Below are 22,562 nucleotides of genomic sequence, written 5' to 3'. Positions count from 1 at the left end.
TTAGATAAAACTTGGCCATGTTACTCCCAAACCTTCAAAGGGATTTGAGGGTAAAATCCATATACCTTGGAATGGCATGCAAGGCCCTTCAAGATATAAGGGTTCTGCCAGTTTCTCCTGCCCCATCCTTCCCCATTCCTCTCTCATGCCGCAATCATGTTGAACTGCCTTCCACAGGGCTACAACTCTCTCTGGCCTCTGGACCTTTGTAAATGCTCTTTTTTAGATTCAGACTACCTCTCTACACCATAAACTTGCCTATTTTTCAAGGCTTGTAACGGATCACAACTTCTTCGAGTAGATTCTTACAGGTATTGAAATCTGGGCTAAGACCTATTGTGTGCTTTACCGAATCTTCCATAATATCTTTTTTTTCTTTTTTTGAGATGGAGTCTGACTCTGTCGCCCAGGCTGGTGTGCAGTGGCATGGTCTCTGCTCAGTGCAACCTCTGCCTTCTGGGTTCAAGTGATTCTCCTGCCTCAGCCTCCCAAGTAGCTGGGATTACAGGCGCCTGCCACCACACCCAGCTAATTTTTGCGTTTTTAGGAGAGACGGAGTTTCACCATGTTGGCTAGGCTGGTCATGAACTCCTGGCCTCAGGTAATCCACTTGCCTCGGCCTCCCAAAGTGCTGGGATTACAGGTGTGAGCCACCATGCCCGGCCTGTTTCTTTTTAAGTCTTGCCTTCTCCTCCAATGCTGGACACTGAATAGGTGCTCTGCAAAAACTGGTTTTCATAAAATCTTGATACTAGCTTAACAGACTATTGTAATGAAAAAAGGAAAATCTATAGGCTACTCCTGGGCAACACAGATTCTAGTTATCCTTATGTAGTAGAATCAGCCCTAAGCCAGTGTTGACTTGCCTAGAATTTCAGAAGTGGGCTATCATTCCATGAAGACCACCCATTCAGTCTGGCGTTAAAACTCTTTAGTGCTGTTGAGAATCAATCCCTGACAGAGAAAGGCCAGTTTCCTGAATGAGAAAAGAAAGGGCCATATCAGGCTGAGAGTAGAAAAGAATATCGTCCCATAAGCCCATTCCTAAGGATAGGGTAAGGCTACCCTTAAGGATAGGGTAAGGCTACCCTTTAGTGCTTAATCAAAGAGCAGTGAATGCCAAATAAAGGGAGATTATCTGTTCAAGAAAAGCCACGATGTTGTAGAGCATACAAAATAGTGGCAAATCACTGAATGGTTCACACATGGGTCCATCATCTAGGAATATTAGAGAAATGAAAAGTGGAGCACCTCCACTGGGGTATGTGTGTGTGTGTGTATGTCGTGTGTGTGTATATGTGCACGTGTGTGTGTAACTTTCAGGGTGGCATATTTTCTCTTCTCTTTCCTGCTCTTTCAACCTCTTTCTCAGGATTCTTGGGAATATATATAATACAGGAACAAGCTCTTTAATGCTTTTGCCACAGAGACAATGGATCCTGCCTGACTCCAAAGGAAGGATGGGTGTTGCCTTCTTTCTTTCCTCTCTCTTATCTTTTTCTTTTGTGACCATAGGGTAATTTCTTGTCCGTGCCGAGTTTTATTTTCTCCAGTTAGATTGTTAAAACATTCAGGTTCACTCAGTCTTTCAGCTCCACCCATTTTTGTTGTTATATCTCTGACCCACATTCCTATTAGAGGAATGAGGCTAGTCATAAATAATTCCTCATCTGCTAATTCTTTAAAGAAACTAGAAAGAGGAGGATGTGTAATTCGTATTTATTTCTGTATTATATGAAAGAATCCTAATTCTGGGTACTTCAGGTATTTAAGTGGTACTTGGTGGCTTACTAACAGGGGATGCTTTGGGTAAAACTGAAGCCAAGAGATAAAAACGTGTCATCAGAAACCTCTCTTTCCACTTCTCAACTTCTCTTATATCCACTTTGTTTTATTTTATATGCAGTCTGTACTAATCAGGGTTTGTGGCTGCAAAATCAGAAGCTAAATCTGGCTAAGCAAAACAGAAAGGGTTTTGATGAGAAGAATCCTGAGTAGTATACAGAATTGAGGGGAAAAGCAGAGAAGCAGTCTTGGAAAGAAAGCAGCCAGTAAAGGAGGCTGAGAAGCAGAGTGCACAGGCAGGAGCAGCTACAGGAAGAGACTCCATCACCATGAGATCCTTGACTGCCAGGCATTTGGCACACAGCCGCTGAATTCAACTCTGCTGTTGCCAGAGTGCATGACTTCTCACCATCCCTGAACCTTTGCATCGCTCTCTCCAGATCCATGTGATAAAATATATTCTAACTCCACACTCAGGAACTAGGTAAACAGCCATAAGGAATGTCTGCAGTTACTACCGAGATGCATCTGTTTGAGGCTCACTTTTTACTTTACCCCCATGAACCTCACTCTGACCAGTGGATGACAGTGGCATTCTGGGTCCTCGGGAATAAATGTTCAGAGCCAGGTTCCAAATATCCCTCCTCCCCAAGAAGTATTGTACAGTTGCCCTGGTATACATTCATGAATGCCTTTGGGGACTGCTTGGAGATAGAGTCACAGCATGCACTTCAGTAAAGGTTTCTAGGTTGCCCATCATTCAGAATGCTCTGGGATTTGTGAATTGATTCAGGTCTGGGAAATGGGAGAGTCATCCTTGTACAAGTAAGGGCTTTTTTTCTATAGAACTGGAAGGTTTTAGTTAAACAAATCAAATTGAGTTTTAGTTGCTGTCCATGTATTTCAGTTCAGAGACCCTGTGATCAATTAACCACTGTGGTTCAAATCTTCAATTATTCCCACTGGACCTGCTGCCTATTATGGTAGCCACATTCACTTTGTTTCTGCTGGTTAAATGCTGTTATTTGACTTTATGACATCCCATGATCCTGATATTATGGAAGCCAAGACAATTTTGGCATTCCTCACCCCACCACTGGCTATCGCGAGGTTGCAGAGTGCAGCCACTAGAGTGCTGTTCAAAGGTGTTGGCAAGAGCAACCCTCACCAAGGTATTGGATGAGCTTGGTGATATCTGGACCCTCTTGGGGAATATAATTCAAGGCTGGGTGTGTAGGTTCCCAGTCTAACTCTACTCCAGTATTCCTAATCCCTTAAATCTTTGTTTTTTGTCCTATACATGATTCAGAGGAAGCTTTGGCATATACATATTGTTTTGTTTATGCTGTCATCTCCTAAAGCATTGACTTTGTCTGTATAGTGGAGGCCATATCAGAGCCACATGGGCATTTCAAACCAGAGTAAAGAGGGAAATGCCAAAAAAATTTTTTTTTTTTTTCAGACAGGGTCTTGTTCTGTTACCCAGGCTGGAGTACAGTGGTGGGATCATGACTCACTGCAGCCTCAACTTCCTGGGTACAAGCAATCCTCCCACCTCAGCCTCCCGCGTAGCTGGGATTATAGGCACACGCCACCATGCCTGGCTAATTTTTGTATTTTTTGTAGAGGCAGAATTTCATCATGTTGCCCAGTCTGGTCTCCAACTCCTAGGCTCAAGCAATCTGTCCACCTAGGCCTCCCAAAGTGTTGGGATTACAGGTATGAGCAATTGCACCCAGTCCCACAACTTTTCAAGTTAAAATTAAACAAGTAGTTGCGTGTCTTACTTTTGCTCATATCCTAAACTTTTTCACGTAGTTATTCATATATAGCTGCAAAGAGACCAGGAAATGTGGTTTATATCTGTGTGGTCACATATTTGGGAAGAAGGAAAGAAAAGATTTTGAATAACAACTATCAGTCTGCCAAACAAACTTAAGCAAGAAAACATTTATGGAAGGATATTGAGTAGTTTACAGGATTATTAGAATGCTTCAGAGGTAGAAATATAAAACAGGCAATACCCGAGGGTTTCTAGATAACTGTGAATACAACCAAGTTCATGCCCCAGAAATGGTCTAGTTAAGATGCTACTGCAGATGAATACTTGTTTCAAGTATGTCTGGAAGTGCCATAACTGAACATTTCCTGCTGTTGTTGGAATTTTCACTCCAGCATTTTTGTGTAGTTAATCACTATTTTTGCAGTTTTACATCACAACCTTAATATCTGAAATAGTGGGTAGGAGAGTCACATTGACAAGACAGTCTGATTGAGTCACAGCTTTCAGGGGTAGGGAGAAAGAATGTTTGATCTTAGCTGGGCACGATGGCTCACACCTGTAATCCCAGCACTTTGGGAGGCTGAGGTGGGTGGATCACGAGATCAGGAGTTCAAGACCAGCCTGGCCAAGATGGTGAAATCCCATCTCTACTAAAAATGCAAAGATTAACCCAGTGTGGTGGCAGGCACCTGTAATCCCAGCTACTCGGGAGGCTGAGGCAGAGAATTGCTTGGACCTGGGAGGCGGAGGTTGCAGTGAGCAGAGATCACACCACTGCACTCCAGCCGGTGACAGAGTGAGACTCTGTTTCAAAAAAAAAAAAAAGAAAGAAAGAAAAAAATGTTTGATCTCGTTTATTATTAGAGTGAGTGTCAGGACCCTGCCTCCTGCTAAGGGCTACACAGTAGAGATCTCAAATTGGAAGAGGGTTTGGATATTGAGTAGCCCAAGAAAGACAAATCCCTGTTTTATAGACTGTGTCTTTTTAGATAGCAAGCTGTCTGTCAAGAGATCCAGCTCGTATCTTCTCAGCCAGCGACCTCAACAGAAAGAGAATGTCTCTCTACCATTACCCACGTGTTAAGCTCAGGGAAGATGCTGATGGACATGGTTTGGATACTCATTTCTGTACTCATCACTGAGGTCTAAGAGTGGAGTATTTTGATTGACTCTTTCTATGCAAACATGCCCACATTTGTGACTAGGAGTGCTTAGGAAAGCGCTGAAATTGAAAGCCATTCATAATCCGTGAAGTGGGGAGAGGGAGGTTGTCCCAAGGAAGATGCACTGGAAGACAAAACTACAAAGTTCATTTTAGAGTTCTCATAATCATCTGGTTTATCTCTTGACTACCATTTTAAAAAAAACTTACAATACCTTCCTTTCTCAGTTACCTGAATATCACCATATTTCATTACTAATGAAACTTTGGTTTCATCAGGTAGCTCTTTAAAGCTGTGGTAAGGCTTCATCCATGAGGGACTAACTATGGGATTAGCCCTCTGGCCATAAACAACACTAAAACTGCAAAATATATGAGGCAACATTTTTTCAGGCATTTGACAATAGACTGCACAAAACTGCAATAATACTTGAGAGAAGGAAAACTCAAGAGATGAGCCCCACAGTTGCTATATTTGTCGGCCTGGGGACAACTTCAGACTTTGGAGATGCTGAACTGATAGGGATCTTTAGAGCAAGCCAGGGCACCAGAGAGGAAAGAGCTAAACAGAAAGGAGACTCAAAAATCTGGGTAGGGGTTCTTCATGAATCCTTGGCTAAGGCTAGACTGTGCATGTTTAGGATGAGTCCATACTAGGTTTACAGGAGAGTGGCTACCATGGAATTGAGAGGAGAAAGGGGTATCAGAGATGGAGCAGTGTTGGACGATAGTAGAGTGCTGGCTTAACTAGAGTGCAGAGCCCTTGTTAATACCCTGGGTACCCAGATGAGACACCAAAAAGGACCTGCTTTAGGAGGAAGGACCACTCTAAAGCAAGACCTACAATAGACCCACCCCAAAAAACCCTAAAAATGAGACAATGAGATCTGTGAGGCATCAGAGTTTGGAAGTTGACTCAACCCAGGTTAGAGAGTGTAAGAAAACACTTTGCACTTTGCACATGTCTGCCATAACAAACCATAAAACTAATATATAGGTTCAAGGTGCTAAGCCAGTAATTAAACTACCTCCTAGAACAAAAGTCAGCACTCTTCAGAGGAAGGTCATAGAATCAAAATAATCTACAATATGTCACCAAAAATGTCCAATATGTTGTAAAAAATTACCAAAAATAAAAAGAAATACCATAGAGAAAAAAATGGCCCAAAATATTTTAAGCAGCAATTATACATATTTTCAAAGATTTAGAATAAAATATGGTCTTAATGAGAGATCATATAGGGAATCTCAACGGAGAAATGAAAACTATCTTTTTTTTAAAAAAAGAATGAGATCAAAATTCTGGAACTAACATATAAAATAACTGAAATGAAAAGTTCACTATAAAGGATTCATAGCAGAGTGAAGATTACAGAATAAATTATCAGGGAACTTGAAGACAGATTTAGAGAAATTATAAAATATTAAGAACATGCGTAATTGAAATCCCAAAAAAGAAAGGAAAGTGAGAAAAATGGAGAAAAAAATTCATAAAAACAATGGCCCCAATTTTCTTAGGTTTGATGATTAATATTGACTTACAGGGCTAAAAGCATAATAAATTTCAAGCAGAGTAAACACAAAGAAAATCACAAGTGATGCAACATACTCAGACTACTTGGTATGGCATGTGAAAAGCCAAAGCTGATTAATAGTGTTTCCCTAGGGTAAGAGTTGTGGGAGGAGATTGGAGAAAGGGACAGAAAAGTTTTGGAATGGTAGAAATATTGTATGCATGATGTGAGGGTGGTTAAATGAGTGTATGCATTTGTCAAAACTCATCACATTTCACTTAAAATTTGTACATTTTATTATATGTAAATTATTTCTAAATAATGTTGACTTACAAAACTAGAAGTGATACTTAGTCAATCTAATACTTCAACCATTTTAACAATTATTTTGCCTTATTTTTGTGTCTTTACATTTTAGTTCTTTACATTTTAGTTCCTATAAGTCTGTTTTTATTGCTTTCTGTAAAAGGATGAACTAGACTCCAAATTAGAGTTGTATACACACAAATACTGACGTATCTTGTTTTGTTGCACTTTGCAGATTTTTTTTTTTTTTTTTTTTTTTTTTTACAAATTAAAGTTTTGTGCAACCCTGTGTCAAGCAAGTCTGTCGATGCCATTTTTCCAACAGCATGTGTTCATTTTGTGTTTCTGTGTCACATTTTGGTAATTTTGCATAATTAATATTATTACACTTTTAAACTTCTTCATAATTAATATTATTATTTTTATCAGGCAGCCTCCAAACCACAATAGGTTCAGAGAGGTTCCCCATTATTTTTATATCTGTTATGGTGATCTGTGATCAGTGATCTTCAGTGTTACTACTGTAGTTGTTTTGGGGTGTCACAAGCTGCACCCCAATAAGATGACAAACGTAATCAATCAATGTTGTGTGTGTTCTGACTGCTACACCAATTAGCCATTCCCCCACCTCTCTTCCTCACCTCAGGCCTCCCTATTCCTCAAAACCCTATTGAAATTAGGCCAATTAGTAAACCCTACAATGGCCTCCAAGTGTTTAAGTGAAAGGAGGAGTCACATGTATCTCACTTAAAATCAAAAGCTATAAATGATTAAGCTTAGTGAAGAAGGCATGCCAAAAGCCAAGATAGGCTGAAAGCTAAGCCTCTTGTGCCACACAGTTGGCCAAGTTGTGAATGCAAAGGAAACGGTCTTGAAGGAAATTTAAAGTCTACTCCAGTGAGTACATGATTGATAAGAAAGCAAAACAGCCCTATTGCTGATGTGGTGCAAGTTTGAGTAGTCTGCATAGAAGATAAAACCACCCACAGCATTCTCTTAAACCAAACTCCCTAACTCTCTTCAATTCTATAATGGCTGAAAGAGGTGAGAAAGCTACAGAAGAACAATTGGAAGCTAGCAGAGGTTGGTTGATGAGGTTTAAGGAAAGAAGCTGCCTCTATAACATAAAAGTGTAAAATGAAGCAGCAAGTGCTGATGTAGAAGCTACAGCAAGTTATCCAGAAGATATAGCTAAAATAATTGATGAAGGTGGCTACACTAAACAACAGATTTTCAATGTAGACAAAATAACCTTATATTGGAAGAAAATGACACCTAGGACTTTCATAGCTAGAAAGAAGTCAATGCCTGTCTTCAAATCTTCAAAAGGCAGGCTGACTCTCTTGTTAGGGGCTAATGCCACTAGTAACTTTAAATTTAAGTAGATGCTCATACATCATTCTGAAAATTCCAGGGCCCTTAAGATTTATGCTAAATATACTCTGCCTGTGCTCTATAAATGGAACAAGAAAGCCTGTATGACAGCACATCTGTTTACAACATGGTTTACTGAATATTTTAAACTCACTATTGAGAACTACTGCCCAGAAAAAAAATATTTATTTCAAACTATGACTGCTCATTGACAATGCACCTGGTTGCCCAAGAGCTCTCATGGAGATATACAAGGAAATTAATGTTACTTTAATTGCTAACACAACTTCCATTCCATAGCCCATAAATCAAGGAGTAAATTTGACTTTCAATTTTTATTATTTAAGAAACAAATTTAATAAGGCTATAGCTGCCATAGATAACAATTCGTCTGATGGATCTGGGCAAAGTAGATTGAAAATCTTCTGAAAAAAATTTACCATTCTAGATGCCATCAAGGGCGTTTGTGATTCATGGGAGGAAGTCAAAATATCAACATTAATAGAAGTTCGGAAGAAGTTGATTCCAACCCTCATGGATGAGTTTAAGGGTTCAAGACTTCAGTGGAGATCACTATAGATGTGGTGGAAAAAGCAAAAGAATGATAATTACAAGTGGAGCTTGAAGATGTGACTTAATTGCTGCGACTTCATGATAAAATTTGAATGGATGAGGAATTGCTTCTTATGGATGAGCAAAGAGTGGTTTCTTGAGATGGAATTTATTCCTCGTGAAGATGCTGTGAACATTGTTGAAATGACAATGAAGAGTTTAGAGTATTACATACACTTAACTGATAAAGCAATGACAGGGTTTGAGAGGATTGGCTGCAATTTTGGAAGAAGTTTTACCATGGATAAAAAGCTACCAAATAACATCAAACGCTACCATGAAATGTTTCATGAAAGGAAAAGTCAATCGATGCAGCAAACTTCATTGTTGCCTTACTTCAAGACACTGCTCCAGCCTGGACAACATAGCGAAACCTCATCTCTACAAAAAATAAAAAATTGCCCAGGCATGGTGGCACATGCCAAGTAGTCCAGCTACTTGGGAAGCTGAGGCAGGAGGATTGCTTTAGCCCAGGAGTTCGAGGCTGCGGTGAGTTGCGATCATGCCACTGCACACTAGCCTGAGCAGCAGAGTGAGACCCTGTCTCAAAAGAAACAAACAACAAAAAAAGACATTTCTACAGCCACCCCAACCTTTAGCAACCAGCCACTGCCCTGACTAGTCAGCAGCCATCAGCATTGAGGCAAAAACCTTCACCAGCAAAAAAGATTACGACTCCCTGAAGGCTCAGACTACAGTAGAGTATAAACATAGCTTCTTTTTTTTTTTTTTTTTTGAGATGGAGTCTCACTCTGTTGCCCAGGCTGGAGTGCAGTGGCACTATCTCGGCTCACTGCAACCTCCCCCTCCCAGGTTCAAGTGAGTCTCTTGCCTCAGCCTCCCAAGTAGCTGGGATTACAGGCATGCGCCACCATGCCCAGCTAATTTTTGTATTTTTAGTAGAGACGGGGTTTCACCATGTTGGCCAGGCTTGTCTTGAACTCCTGACCTCCTGTGATTTGCCTGCCTCAGCCTCCCAAAGTGCTAGGATTACAGGCATGAGCCACCGCACCTAGCCAAACTTTTATATGCACTGGGAAACCAAAAAAAAAAAAATGTGTGGCTTGCTTTATTGCAATATTCACTATATTGTGATGATCTGGAAGCAAAACTGCAGTATCTCCGAGATATGCCTATAGCATATGTTGCTTGCTATTTTCTCCTTATTAAATAGCAGACTTTAGCCTAGTCAAATTCACTCACATGAAATCTACCCAACTACACATTTTCTGCTGCCACTGAATCTTTAATCCCTTAATAGAATGCCTCAGTTACTGCGTCTATTCATTGGACATTATATATCACTGTTACTACACTATATGTTGAAATACATATTACTTATAATTGCAAATAAGATTCCACCCTTAAAATATTCATATAAGTGACTATGAAAGTGCTATAAAAACAACATGTTGTGTTTATAATTTGCCATTTTGTTTCTTGCCTAATTATTTAAAAAATTAAAATTTCGATATTTTGGATGTGATGTAAAATTTCATCTTATTTATAAAAAGTGTGCTGAGAATTTTATCCAATATAGACAAATTTAAGATAATCCATGTGGCATCAAAATAGCTTAAATTACTTAACAGCTATGATTGTTTGGAATTAGTTCTTCCTTTCCCAAGAAATGCTTTCACTGTGGATGAAAGCAGACTCTGGCTGAGGTTTTGTGATGTTATAATGATAGGAAAATGCTAGAAAAAGACAGAGGAGATGAATCTCAGTGTATAAACAGCGGAGACGCTAAACCTGTGAGGTTAATTTTAGTCAGTTCTACTAAAAAAAATTGTTTTTAAGTATAAGCCTATAGAGATAAGACAAGATGATATAAGCAGAGCAGAATAGTACATTTGATAAAGTATCTGCTAAGGTAAAGATATTTTATATTGAGTAACACAGAGTAGAAGAAGAATGGTGATTAAATCCAAACCATAAGACTTAGCAGTAGACTGGAGGGCCTTTCTCAGGGCAGGATTTGTAACCAGCAGAGAGGCTTTAAATCCAAGTTTCATTGCTTACTACCTATATGAATTCTATAAATCTTGGTTTTCATGTTTGAAAAATGGCTATAATAGTGCTTGCCTCCTAGGATTCTTGTAGAAATAAAATAAGATGCAAATTGCCTAACATGGTACATGGCACATAGACACCCAGTAAACATTTACTGATCCCTTGACATCAGAATAAAAGAAAAGGGCAATTATTCTAATCTTGGTACAGGGTGTGGCAGAGGATTTTTGCTCTGGCTTCTGGAAACTTGTATAAGTCAAAGCTTACAGAAAGGATGTCTGGCATTGGGCTAGTTATTGCTTCAAGTACACGAATGCCCCAGAGGGAAGCTTATACTCTAGATTTTCCAGGATGCAACCATTTACGCTGTAGGAAGAGGCCAGGAGCAAAGTAAGCTGCTTGTGAATAACAGAAAAACTGTCCTTGTGTGCTATGATGATAATGTTAATAAAGGAAGTCATTTCCCTAACCAAATTGATTATTGACCCGAAAGTGAGATAGAAACAATATTTTTTTTTTCCGGAGCTACATAAAGCCTGAAGAGAAGGCTAGGAAAAGGAACGAGCTCGAGAAACTGGGCAATGTTCAGATCAGCAGCTATGGAATACTCTCCTCATTCTTATGTCACCACAGATTTAATGCCCACAATGTCCCAGTGTCTGCACATTTTTATTTCGAGCATGAAATAATAATAATGACAGGCAATTTAAAATGATGACCACTATTTTTGTGTTTCCTTGAGAAATGGACCAATTTTCTCATCTATTCTGGCATATGGCATAGTGTGTGTGTGTGTGTGTGTGTGTGTGTGTGTGTGTGTGTTTGACTGAAAGAGGGAGAGAGAGAGAGAAAGAAAGGGGGGTGCAAGAAGAGAAGAATCAGACAGGTGATTCACACAACATTCTGCCCTCACTAAAGAAACAGATAATCTAAAAGTTCAAAGTCAGCTCCTCTAGGATATAGTTTAAAATAGTCTGATGTCAAGGGATGGGCAAAAGTTTGCTGAGTGTCTACGTGCCATGCACCGTCTTAGGCAACTGGCATGGTATAAAATTGCTATGGCAACCACTATTGCCTTGAACAATATAAGATTAAAAGAGTTTCTTTTTTTGTTTTGTTTTGCTTTTCGAGACAGAGTCTTGCTCTGTCACCCAGGCTGGAGTGCAGTAGTGTGATCTCGGCTCACTGCAACTGCTACCTCCTGGGTTCAAGTGATTCTCCTGCCTCAGCCTCCCAAGTAGCTGGGACTACAGATGCACACCACCATACCTGGCTAATTTTTGTATTTTTAGTAGAGATGGGGTTTCACCATGTTGGCCAGGCTAGTCTTGAACTCTTGACCTCAAATGATCCGCCCGCCTCAGCCTCCCAAAGTGCTGGAATTACAACCATGAGCCACCGCGCCTGGCCTTCTTTTGTTTTTAATTTTAATTTTTATCAAAACAATACTCATACTTCATGAAAATAAAATAATGTAGAAGAACTCAAGAAAACTGATATTTTCCCATTCAGTCTTTGACATATGGTCAATTCTTTTGATTGTTTCCATATTTAATTCTTTGGCTAGTTATTTTCATAAATGTAGTTAATATAATTATAACTGTATCCTGATTTTTCATTTATGATCATTATCAATTAACTCACGAGAAATGAAAATTTATCTCACAGTAATCTCTTCCTTCTCATCATCTTCCCAATATTTCATATTATTTTTAATTTTTCCATTAGTTAGTTTCATAATATTAAATAATATGGTTAAAATTATTTGTTTCCATCAACTTTCTCTGTATCTTCCCAAGCTGGAAAGTGTCCGCACTCCTCTACATTCCTCTTCTCCCTCACATTGCATCTTCTGTCAGCTCTATATTATTTTACATTGTCAAATATTTATTAACAATTAGATTATGTCTGAAAATTTTACCAAAATTCTTACTTTATCCATGGATTGACTCTAAATCTGAACATGAATAATCTTTACCTTACTATCACGATGTAAATGTAGTTTACTGCTTGGTCGAGTAGTGTAATAGGATTACTTTTGATTTTCTATTGTTTCAACACCAGGATTCTTGAGTCACATTAAAAAAAAAAAGTATTCCTAGCATTAAAACCTAATAGATTTTCCTTTTCCCCACTATTTCATTTGCCTAAATAGGTATGACATTTTCGTTTACTTGTTAATGTACCATACTTTTATAATAGGGTTTTTATTTTTTGTAAAGTCCTTTTTGCCCCTCTCTTACCTGAGAGAAGAGAGTCATTTCAGCCTTTTTTTTTTTTTTTTTTTTTGAGATGCAGTCTTGCTGTGTTGCCCAGGCTGGTCTCAAACTCCTGGCCTCAAGCAATCCTTCTGACTCTGCCTCCCAAAGTGCTGGGATTACAGGCCTGAGCCACTGCACCTAGCCCAGGCTTTTATTATCTCCTCAGTGATTACCAGATTTGATCACACATTTTACTGCATTCAGACTTCCTTCCTGGTCCCTTCTGCTTTTGGCTTTAGTCTGGACTGAAGTTCTTTAAATCTGCTGCAAATGTCATCCTCAAGATTCTCATCATTGTTTTACTGGTTTGAATTCACGGATTCTTGAATTTCAGGTCTCCTTTTTCTTTTTGCTTTCAATGACACTGGAGTAATGTCTTCTAGTACCTAAGACAAGTTGCTTGCAAATCACATTTTCTGAGTGCTTCCATGCTTTAATCTTTCATTATTGGCCAGACAGAATTTTCAGTATGAAAATAATTTTCTTAGGAGTCTTTAAAGCACTCGGGTTTGAGGGAACCTCCGACCTCAGCATCCCCAGTAGCTGGGACTATAGGCGCACACCACCAGGCCCAGCTAATATATTTTTATTTCTGATAGAGACATATTTTGTTTACTAGCATCCACTGTTACTCTTCAGAAGTCTGGTGACAATCTGATTCTTATTCATTTGTAAGTGAACTGTCTTGTCTCTCTGAAAGCTTCTTTTTAGTGTTTTGTAATTTTATGAGGCTGTATCCAAGTATAGGCCCTCTTTTATTCGTTGCACTGAACACTCTATCTGGTTTTCAGTTCTAGAAATTTTTCTTCCTTCTTTTCTTCTGAAATTTTTATTAATAGGATAATGATGTTAATGGATTGCTCTTCTAATGTCTCTTTCTTATTTTGTATATTTCATATTTCTATCTCTTTGATTTATCATATATTCTGAGAGATTTCTCCACTTTGTCAGTCCTTCAATTGAATGTCTAACTTCAGTAATCACCCTTCTATTCTCTAAGAGCTCTTTCTTCTTTGTCCGATTTTGTAGAACATCTGTGGCAACTATGGAGGTGCACCCTCAGATCTCCCTTCAAGCAGAATCTCCTGGAAAGGATTCAGTTAACTGACAGCTTCCAAGTGTGGTATGCTTGGAATTCCTGCTGTATTAAATCCATGCCCTCGCTCCCTGGGAAGCCCCAGCCAATGACTGAGCATGGTGGAGACTCCAGAGCCTGGTGATTTCTGTCAACTGGGATACCCCAAAGTGCTGGCTGAGATTTTCTTAGAGCTACACTACAGTCTGGAGCTCTTCCTTTCCAGTCCTCCTTACTTCCCCTCTCCTTTCATAGCCTATTAGATCTGCATCACAGTCTGAAAGTATATTTCTCTGCCCACTCCTGTTCCCTCTTGCCTTTATCTTCCAAAGTCATTGCCCCCAGTACATCTCTTACACTTATTGTCTTGGCTTTTGCTTCCTAGGGAACTAGAACTGGCAGAGCATCCTATCTTGCTTTACAAACATACTCACTTCCCATATCTCTCTATTTCACTTATTTTTATAACACCCAATACATCTAACAGGTGACATTTAACCTGGTGTAGTGACCTGGTGGGCTCAAATTGCACTGTAGGAAGCTGAAATTAACTAGACAAAAAGATGTCAACTGTACATCACAAAGGTAAAGGAGGAGACTAGGTGCACCTTTCCCCCAACTTTCCAGAGGGGGCAACATTTTTAATAATTCTAAAAAATGAAAAAATTGGCAATATTACATGAAAGTATAATATTCTTCCATCTGCTGCTGCATGTAATTTTCTGATTTTGTGGCAAGATATGCCACGGCCTTATTCAAATCATCTGCACCAAGAATCATGCAGTGCCTTGCACTTTTAGTTATCCCAGCACTTGCCCAAGTCTTGTTTTGCCACTGAATTTTAGGACTTTTAAGGAGAGGGACTGTGTGTTCTCTTTAGTGCCTCATAATAATAACGATAATAAGGGCTAAGCCGTTGTTTATCATGTGCTAATTATATGCCTAGCCAGGTAAGGTGGTAAACACTTTGTATCTATTGTTTCATGTGAAAACACAAAATCTCTGAGAGGTCATATAAATGGCCCAAGGTCCCACAGTTAGGATGAGGCACACATCTGCCTTCCTCCAGAATCTATGCTCTCTATCACATCCAATACTGTCTCCCCTTGTACCTGACACACAGAGGACACTCAATAGCTGTCAATCCATTGGTTGAGTTAAAACTGTTATTAACTATAGACAAATAGATAATAGAAATCTCATTTACTGTCCTATAATATGTGTTCTATACATTTGTGATGGGGAATGAATGAATATGCAGGGCTAAGGAAGCCTCATACATTCTCAAAAATTATCTTGCTAGGAGAAAGCACATCATTTGCCAATACCAAATCCTTTATTTTACATGAAGTTCCCTGACACTGTGAAGTTCTAATAGTAAGTGCATTTTTATCTTTGAAATACACCTTCTTGTTAAGAGGCAGAACATATCAAGTCTCTTAGTTTCCCTCTTACAGTATGTCATTTAGGGCCTCTGTGGAAGAGGAGGTAATGTGTCAATATATGCATGCTTGCTCTCATAGAGAAAACCAACTCTGTTTATCTAAGCTTCTCCCCATTCTCCTGGAGAAGTAATTAAACCAAATCACTGACCCCTTCTGGAGTAGCCCAGGAGTCGGTTTTATTTATGTGAAAGTAAACGATTTGAGAAAAAGAAAATGTCATTGGCCAAAATCAGAATAAATCCATTTACATGGAAAATATGCACAGGAGATTTGACAGCATCTTTTGTGATCTCTTTTTTCCAATGTTCAGAAACGTGAACTTTTATAACTACAAAGGTTATCCCTTTTGTTCTTAGAATTCCTTTGTGATTATACATAGCTCACCAGGGGTTGCTTGTCATGAATTGTTACAATTTTTCACTCAGCTGTTGTTTATCAGAGGATCAGGGTTTGCTCAGAAGGTGAATATCTGACTCTCCTCCCTCCCCCAGCAATAGCATAGTTATTTAAAGGCAAAATTCCATTTGTTTTTCTCCTAATCGTTTCCACCACCATAAAGCCATAACATGCACATTCACCTCCCTTACTTCGTCCATTCAGAAGATACTGGGGATTAGCAGTCATAACCCCAGAATATAAAGTGGTGATCCCAGTCTTTAGAATTAGGCTGTGACATGGACAAGAGTCTGGCACGCAAATCATCTTTGGAAACAAAGGCTGACTAGTGCCTAAGCACCATTTCAGTTAGTAGCCCATTTAAGGCACTACAGGAAACATATAAGCTGATACTCTCGATGCCAGATGCTAATGTTTAGGTTATCTCTTTGGAAGTGTTATATCACCTAATACGGAGCCAATCAAAGTGTTTGATTTTTCTCAAACCTGACTTAATACAGGCAAGACTTTAAAAGTTTAAAACATTTTGGCCGGGCGCAGTGGCTCACACCTGTAATCCCAGCACTTTGGGAGGCCAAGGCGGGCGGATCACGAGGTCAGGAGATCGAGACCATCCTGGCTAACACGGTGAAACCCCGTCTCTACCAAAAATACAAAAAATTAGCCGGGCCTGGTGGCAGGTGCCTGTAATCCCAGCTACTCGGGAGGCTGAGGCAGGAGAGTGGTGTGAACTCAGGAGGCGGAGCTTGCAGCGAGCCGAGATCGTGCCACTGCACTCCAGCCTGGGAGACAGAGTAAAACTCTGTCAAAAAAAGAAAAGAAAAGAAAAGAAAGTTTAAAACATTTTTCTGAAAGGCGGAATTGAATTGATCTGAAGGACAAAGAGGCAGTTGCCCAGTGAATCTGAATTTCTACAAATGTTTATCAATTACTTACCACCTGTAAGCCACTGGGTTGAATGCCAGGGATACAGTGGAATAAGTAGAATAAGACAGACATGGTCACTGCCATCATGGGGCAATGGAAGACAATCACTATATAAGTAAACATGAATTATGATTGATGTAGGTCCTACAAAGGCAAGATTTGGGAGCTATGAGACTGAGTAACAGAGGGATGCACTGCCACTTGGGTGATATAGGGGAGTCTTTCCTGAGAAGGTGATAACTTAGGCTGAGATAAGCAGGAGTTATCCAGGGGAAGAGTGAGAGGCAAGTAGTACAGCCTGTGGGAAAGCCCAGAAGTGAGAAGGAACCAGCAAGCCAGTGTGTCTTCAGAGCAGAGCCTGAAGTTCTTCACTTGGGATCCCCAGGAAGTCTTTGAAAATCGGGTAATTCTCTGACCACAGAGAGTGAAACTTGGTTATAGTGCATTTGCAATCCACTTGCTATTAGGCATGCAGTAAATAAGCAGCCATTTCCCAATGTGCCATAGCACAGCATGGTTGTGAAATGTAGTTCTCTCCTCCAGACACACCTGCAGTCATACCAAATGTTGTGTATACATGGTTATTCATTGGAGCATTGACTGTTCTAGCAAAAGACTGGGAATAACTCAGTGTCTCTCTGTAAGGAACTGGTTAAATAAATCAAGATATAACCACACAATGGAGTAGTATGCAGCTGAAAAATAATGATAAATTATTTACAGACTTAGATGAAAGGATCTCCAACATATAATATTAAGTGAAAAAATAAGATCCAGAAAAATGTATAACAAGTGCTACCGCTTATATAAAAAAAGTAAAAGTAAAGAATATTTGAGAGCATAAGAAGACAATCCACAGGGCACAATAATATTTGCAAAAGACATATGAGATGAAGGGCTATTATCTAAAAAATACAGAGTGGAAAGATATTCCATGTTCATGGATTGCAAGAATCAATATTATTGAAATGTCCATACTACCTAAAGCAATCTAGAGATTCAATGCAATCCCTATAAAAATACCAATGACATTCTTTACAGATGTAGAAAAAACAATCCTAAAATTTAGATGGAAGCATAAAAGACCCAGAATAGCCAAAGCTATCCTAAGCAAAAAAGCAAAACTGGAGGAATCACATTATCTGACCTTAAGTTATACTTCAAAACTATAGCAACCAAAACAGCATGGTACTGGCATAAAAACAGACAAATAGACCAATGGAACAGAATAGAGAACCCAGAAACAAATCCACGTACCTACAGTGAACTCAGTTTTTACAAAGGTGCCAAGAACATACACTGGGGAAAAGACATTCTCAATAAATGCTGGGAAAACTGGATATACATATGCAGAAGAATGAAACCAGACCCCATATATCACCATATATATGAATCAAATCAAAATGGATTAAAGGCTCAAATCTAAGACCTGAAACTATGAAACTACTATAAGAAAACATTGGGGAAAATCTCCAGGACATTGGTCTGGGCAAAAATGTCTTGAGTAATACCCAATAAGCACAGGCAACCAGATCAAAAAAATGGACAAATGGAATCACAAGTTATAAACCTTCTGCACAGCAAAGGAAACAATCAATGAAGTGAAGAGATGACCCACAGAATGGAAGAAAATATTGGCAAACTATCCACCTGACAAGGCATTAATAACCAGAATATATAAGGAGCTCAAACAACTCTATAGGAAAAAATCTAATAATCTGATCTAAAAATGGGCAAAAGATTTGAATAGACATTTCTCAAAAGAAAATACACAAATGACAAATGGGCATATTTAAAGGTGCTCAACATCACTGATTATTAGAGAAATGCAAATCAAAACTACAATGAGATATCATTTCACCCCAGTTAAAATGGCTTATATCCAAAAAGAGAGGCAAAAACAAATGCTGGCAAGAATGCAAAGAAAAGGGAACCCTTGTACCCTATTGGTGGGACTGTAAGTTAGTACAACCCCTATGGAGAACACTTTGGAAGTTCCTAAAAAAACTAAAAACAGAGCTATCATATGATCCAGCAATCTCACTGCTGTGTATATATTCAAAAGAAAGGAAATTAGTATATCGAAGAGATATCTACTTTCCCATGTTTATTACAGCACTATTCGCAATAGCCAAGATTTGGAAGCAACTAAAGTGTTCATCAACAGACAAACCATAAGCCAAATAAGCATCTTTTCTTTATAAATTATGCAGCTTCAGGCATTCATTTACAGCAACATAAATGGACTAAGACACCATGTAAGATGTGGAAGAAACTTAAGTTCAACTTACTAAGTGAAAGAAGCCAATCTGAAATGGCTACATGCTGTATAATTACAGCTCTATAATACTCTGGAAAAGGCAAAACTATAGAGACAGTAACTAAGATCAATGGTTTCCAGGGGTTGGGGGATGGAGGGATGAGTAGACAGAGCACGAGAAATTTTAGGACTGTGAAATTGTTCAATATGATACTATAATGATGGATACATGTTATTATACATTTGTCAAAACCCACAGAATATTCAACACTGAGAGTAAACTCTAGTATCACCTATGGACTTTGGGAGATAATGATACGTCAGCTGTAACAAATGTATCATTCTGGCAGGGATGTTGATAGTGGGGAGGCTCTGTGTGTGGAAGGGGACAGGAGATATATAGGAGTCCCTTTTTACTTTCCACTCAATTTTCCCGTGAACCCAAAACTGCTCTAAAAAATAAAGTTGATTGTTTAAAACAAAACAAAGTAGAGAATATATTTGCATTTGTTTGCATTTATGTAGGAAACCCTTGAAAGGTACTCAGAAGACTAATAGAAGCAGTTACCTATGATATTGGAGGTATGGGGCAGATGGGGATGGAGGTAGGAGGCTAACCTTGTATTTTGTACCTTTTCTTAATAGTCTTTGGGTTTATGAGACATGTGAATGTGTCATTTATTCTAAAAGTAAATTATATGAAGTGGGCACTAGAGTTAAACACATCATCTTGATCCCTGACTCCATCATTTATTAGCTGTGTGGCATTGTAACATTACCTAACTCTTCAGTGCCTGACTTTCCTCATGAGCAAAACAGGGCTGATAATAGTTTCTACCTCAAAGGAATGTTTTGAGGATTAAATGAGCTAAATACATGTAAAGCCACTAAATCAGTGTTCATCATATAATAGCTGCTTAATAAATCATGAGGGTAGTCATAATGCTGCTGCTCTCTAAAGGCATGTAATTTTTCCTATGATATCTGTGGCTTTCTCTGATGATTGAAATTCTTGATAGAATTATGAGTAATTTTTATTTTCTTTGTTATACTTAAAGTATTTTCCAAATACTTATAAAGATCATGCATGTGTGATGAGAAAAATCCATGTTTTTTTCATTATAGTAAGAACATTTGACACAAGATCTACCCTCTTAAAATTTTAACTTAAAAATACGGTATTGTTAACCAGAGGCACAATGTTGTATAGCCAATCTCTAGAACTTAATCATCTTGCACAACTGAAACTTTATATTTGATAAACATCAATTACCCTTTTCTATCTACCCCCAGCCCCTGAAAACCACCATTTTACTCTCTGTTTGTATGTATTTGACTATTTTAGATATCTCATATAGGTAGGATCATGCAGTATTTTTCTTTCTATGCCTGCCTTGTTTCACTTAGCATAATGTCCCCCAGGTTCATCCATGTAGTCTTGTATGGCAATATTTCCTCCTTGTGTAAAGCTGAATAATATTCCATTTTGTGTACATATCACATTTTTCTTATCCATTCATTCATTGATCAACCATTTAGGTTGCTTCCATATCTTTGCTGTTGTGAATAATGCTGCAATGAACACGGAAGTGCAAATATCTCTTCAAAATCCTGAATTTAATTATTGTAGATGAATACCCAGAAGTGGGATTGCTGGCTCATATGGTGGTTCTATTTTTACTTTTGTGAGGTACTCCCATACTGTTTTTAGTAATGATGTACCAATTTACATTCCCACCAACAGTATACAAGGATTCCAATTCCAATTTCTCCACATCCCTGCCAACACTTACTTTTTTTTTTTTTTTCAGTGATAGCCATCCTGATGGGTGTGAGCTGATACAGGATTGTGGTTTTGATTTGCATTTCCCTAATGATCGGTGACATTTAGCATCTTTTAATATACATGTTGGCCATTTGTATGTCTTTGAAGAGATGTTTACTGAAGTCCTTTGCCCATTTTTTTTGTTTTTGCAATTGAGTTGTGTGAGTTCCTTAGATATTTTGGATATTAACTCCTCATCAGATATATGATTTGCAATTATTTTCTCCCAATCTATAGGGTGCCTTTTCATTTTGTTGATTATTTCCCTTGTTGTGCAGAACCTTTTAGTCTGATATTGTCCTACTTATCTATTTTTTATTTTGTTACCTGTGTTTTGGTGCTGCATCCAAGAAATCATTGCTCAGACCAGTGTCATGAATCTTTTCCTCCCTGTTTTCTTCTACGAGTTAGATAGTTTCAGGCCTTAAATTTAAATCTTTAATCCATTTTGAGTTTATTTTTGTATATGGCATACAATAAGTTTATTTTTAAAAAATAGAATAAAAATTGTCCATCTTTAGTCTTAAACTCTGCCCACTGGGTCTTGCCTCTACCTGTGCCCTGCCTCCCACCCATTGAGACAGCTCGATGCACTCACCCATGTGCACTCTCCAGCTTTCCAAAAATTGCCCTTCTGGCCACACCCTCTTTCCTTGGTTCACTGTTGCTCCACGTAAGTCCTATGCCTGGCTTTAGAATTCTAACTTCAACCCTACCTCTTTGGGACTAATGTTTATATTTGTTTACTTGAGCCTTGATTATACTTAAACATAGGTATGAATTCCATCTAGTTTTGTCCCCAGGAAACCACCCCTGATGACAAGCTCTTGGCTGTCACCATGGCTTTGCCAATGCTGGCTATCCCCTAAGTTTGGGAATGGGTAGTGCATAGGAAGTTAAGATAATTTACATTTTATGCAGAATATATAATTTTTGGCATGATAAAAGAGTTGGCATCTGGGCATGAGTTCCAACCAAAGAAGTATTAAATTTATAAGACAGTCATTTGAATTTCTAATGTGACATGATAAGCATGCCTTCTTGTAAAAACATTTTACAGAAAAATAGAATAGCATGACTAGTGGTACAGACAATTCTGTCAACAACTGCTGGAGCTGTTCCATGCAGCATTCAAGAATTCCTTGATTTGGAAAAAACAAATAAGAAACATGCTATATGGAAGTGTAAGGATGACAGAGCCATGTGCTGATTGCTTGGGGTTTTAAGGAAAGGAGGGCAGTAGGGTGCATTTCTAGCCTAAGGCGAACATTGGATTCGACAACCAGAGAGAACTCATCTTGATGATTGGTCCTACCCAAGATCTCAACCACATTCTCTGCATTTCCAAGAGGCGAAGAAAATGAGCTGTCACTAATGTGTTTTATGTTAACTATCAATAGGCGGAATTTTTGAACCGTTGCATGCTTAGCATCCAAAATAATTCCCTTTAGGCTGACATAGGAAAGAGAAAAGAAAAGATAAAACAAAAAGTGAACATTTTTGCTGGTTTGAAAACATTTATAACCTAATTTTCTAGCCACCAGCATAGAAATATTTATTTCTCAGTATCATTTTTATGTTTATAGTACTTTCCAAATTTTCTACAGAAAGCTTAACTTTAAATTGGGAATGGGGCTGAGCATGGTGGCTCACACCTGTAAACCCAGCACTTTGGGAGGCCAAGACAGACGGATTGCTTGAGCCCAGGAGTTGGAGACCAGCCCAGGCAACATGGTGAAACCCTGTCTCTACAAAAAAATACAAAAAATTAGCCAGGCATGGTGGTGCCCGCCTGTAGTCCCAGCTATTCGGGAGGTTGAGGTG

The 22,562-nt window shown here is 38.7% G+C and overlaps 1 long non-coding RNA gene across 4 annotated transcripts in view; it reads left to right on the top strand.

Moving 5' to 3' along the window:
• Window positions 1–22,562, top strand: part of LOC131381868 (uncharacterized) — a 93,390-nt gene that overhangs the window by 53,183 nt on the left and 17,645 nt on the right. The window contains exons 4-5 of one of the 4 annotated variants that reach the window (XR_009210893.1): window positions 3,412–3,504; window positions 4,558–4,643. The exons of the other annotated variants lie outside the window; for them this stretch is intronic. This is a non-coding gene — a long non-coding RNA (uncharacterized LOC131381868). Of the gene's footprint in view, window positions 1–3,411; window positions 3,505–4,557; window positions 4,644–22,562 lie in introns of those variants that run through there. 4 annotated transcript variants of the gene reach the window in all.

The sequence above is a fragment of the Hylobates moloch genome, unplaced genomic scaffold (genome assembly GCF_009828535.3).
Source record: "Hylobates moloch isolate HMO894 unplaced genomic scaffold, HMol_V3 SCAFFOLD_18, whole genome shotgun sequence".
Classification (NCBI taxonomy): Eukaryota; Metazoa; Chordata; class Mammalia; order Primates; family Hylobatidae; genus Hylobates; species Hylobates moloch.
This window is presented reverse-complemented; position numbering and strand designations above follow the sequence as displayed.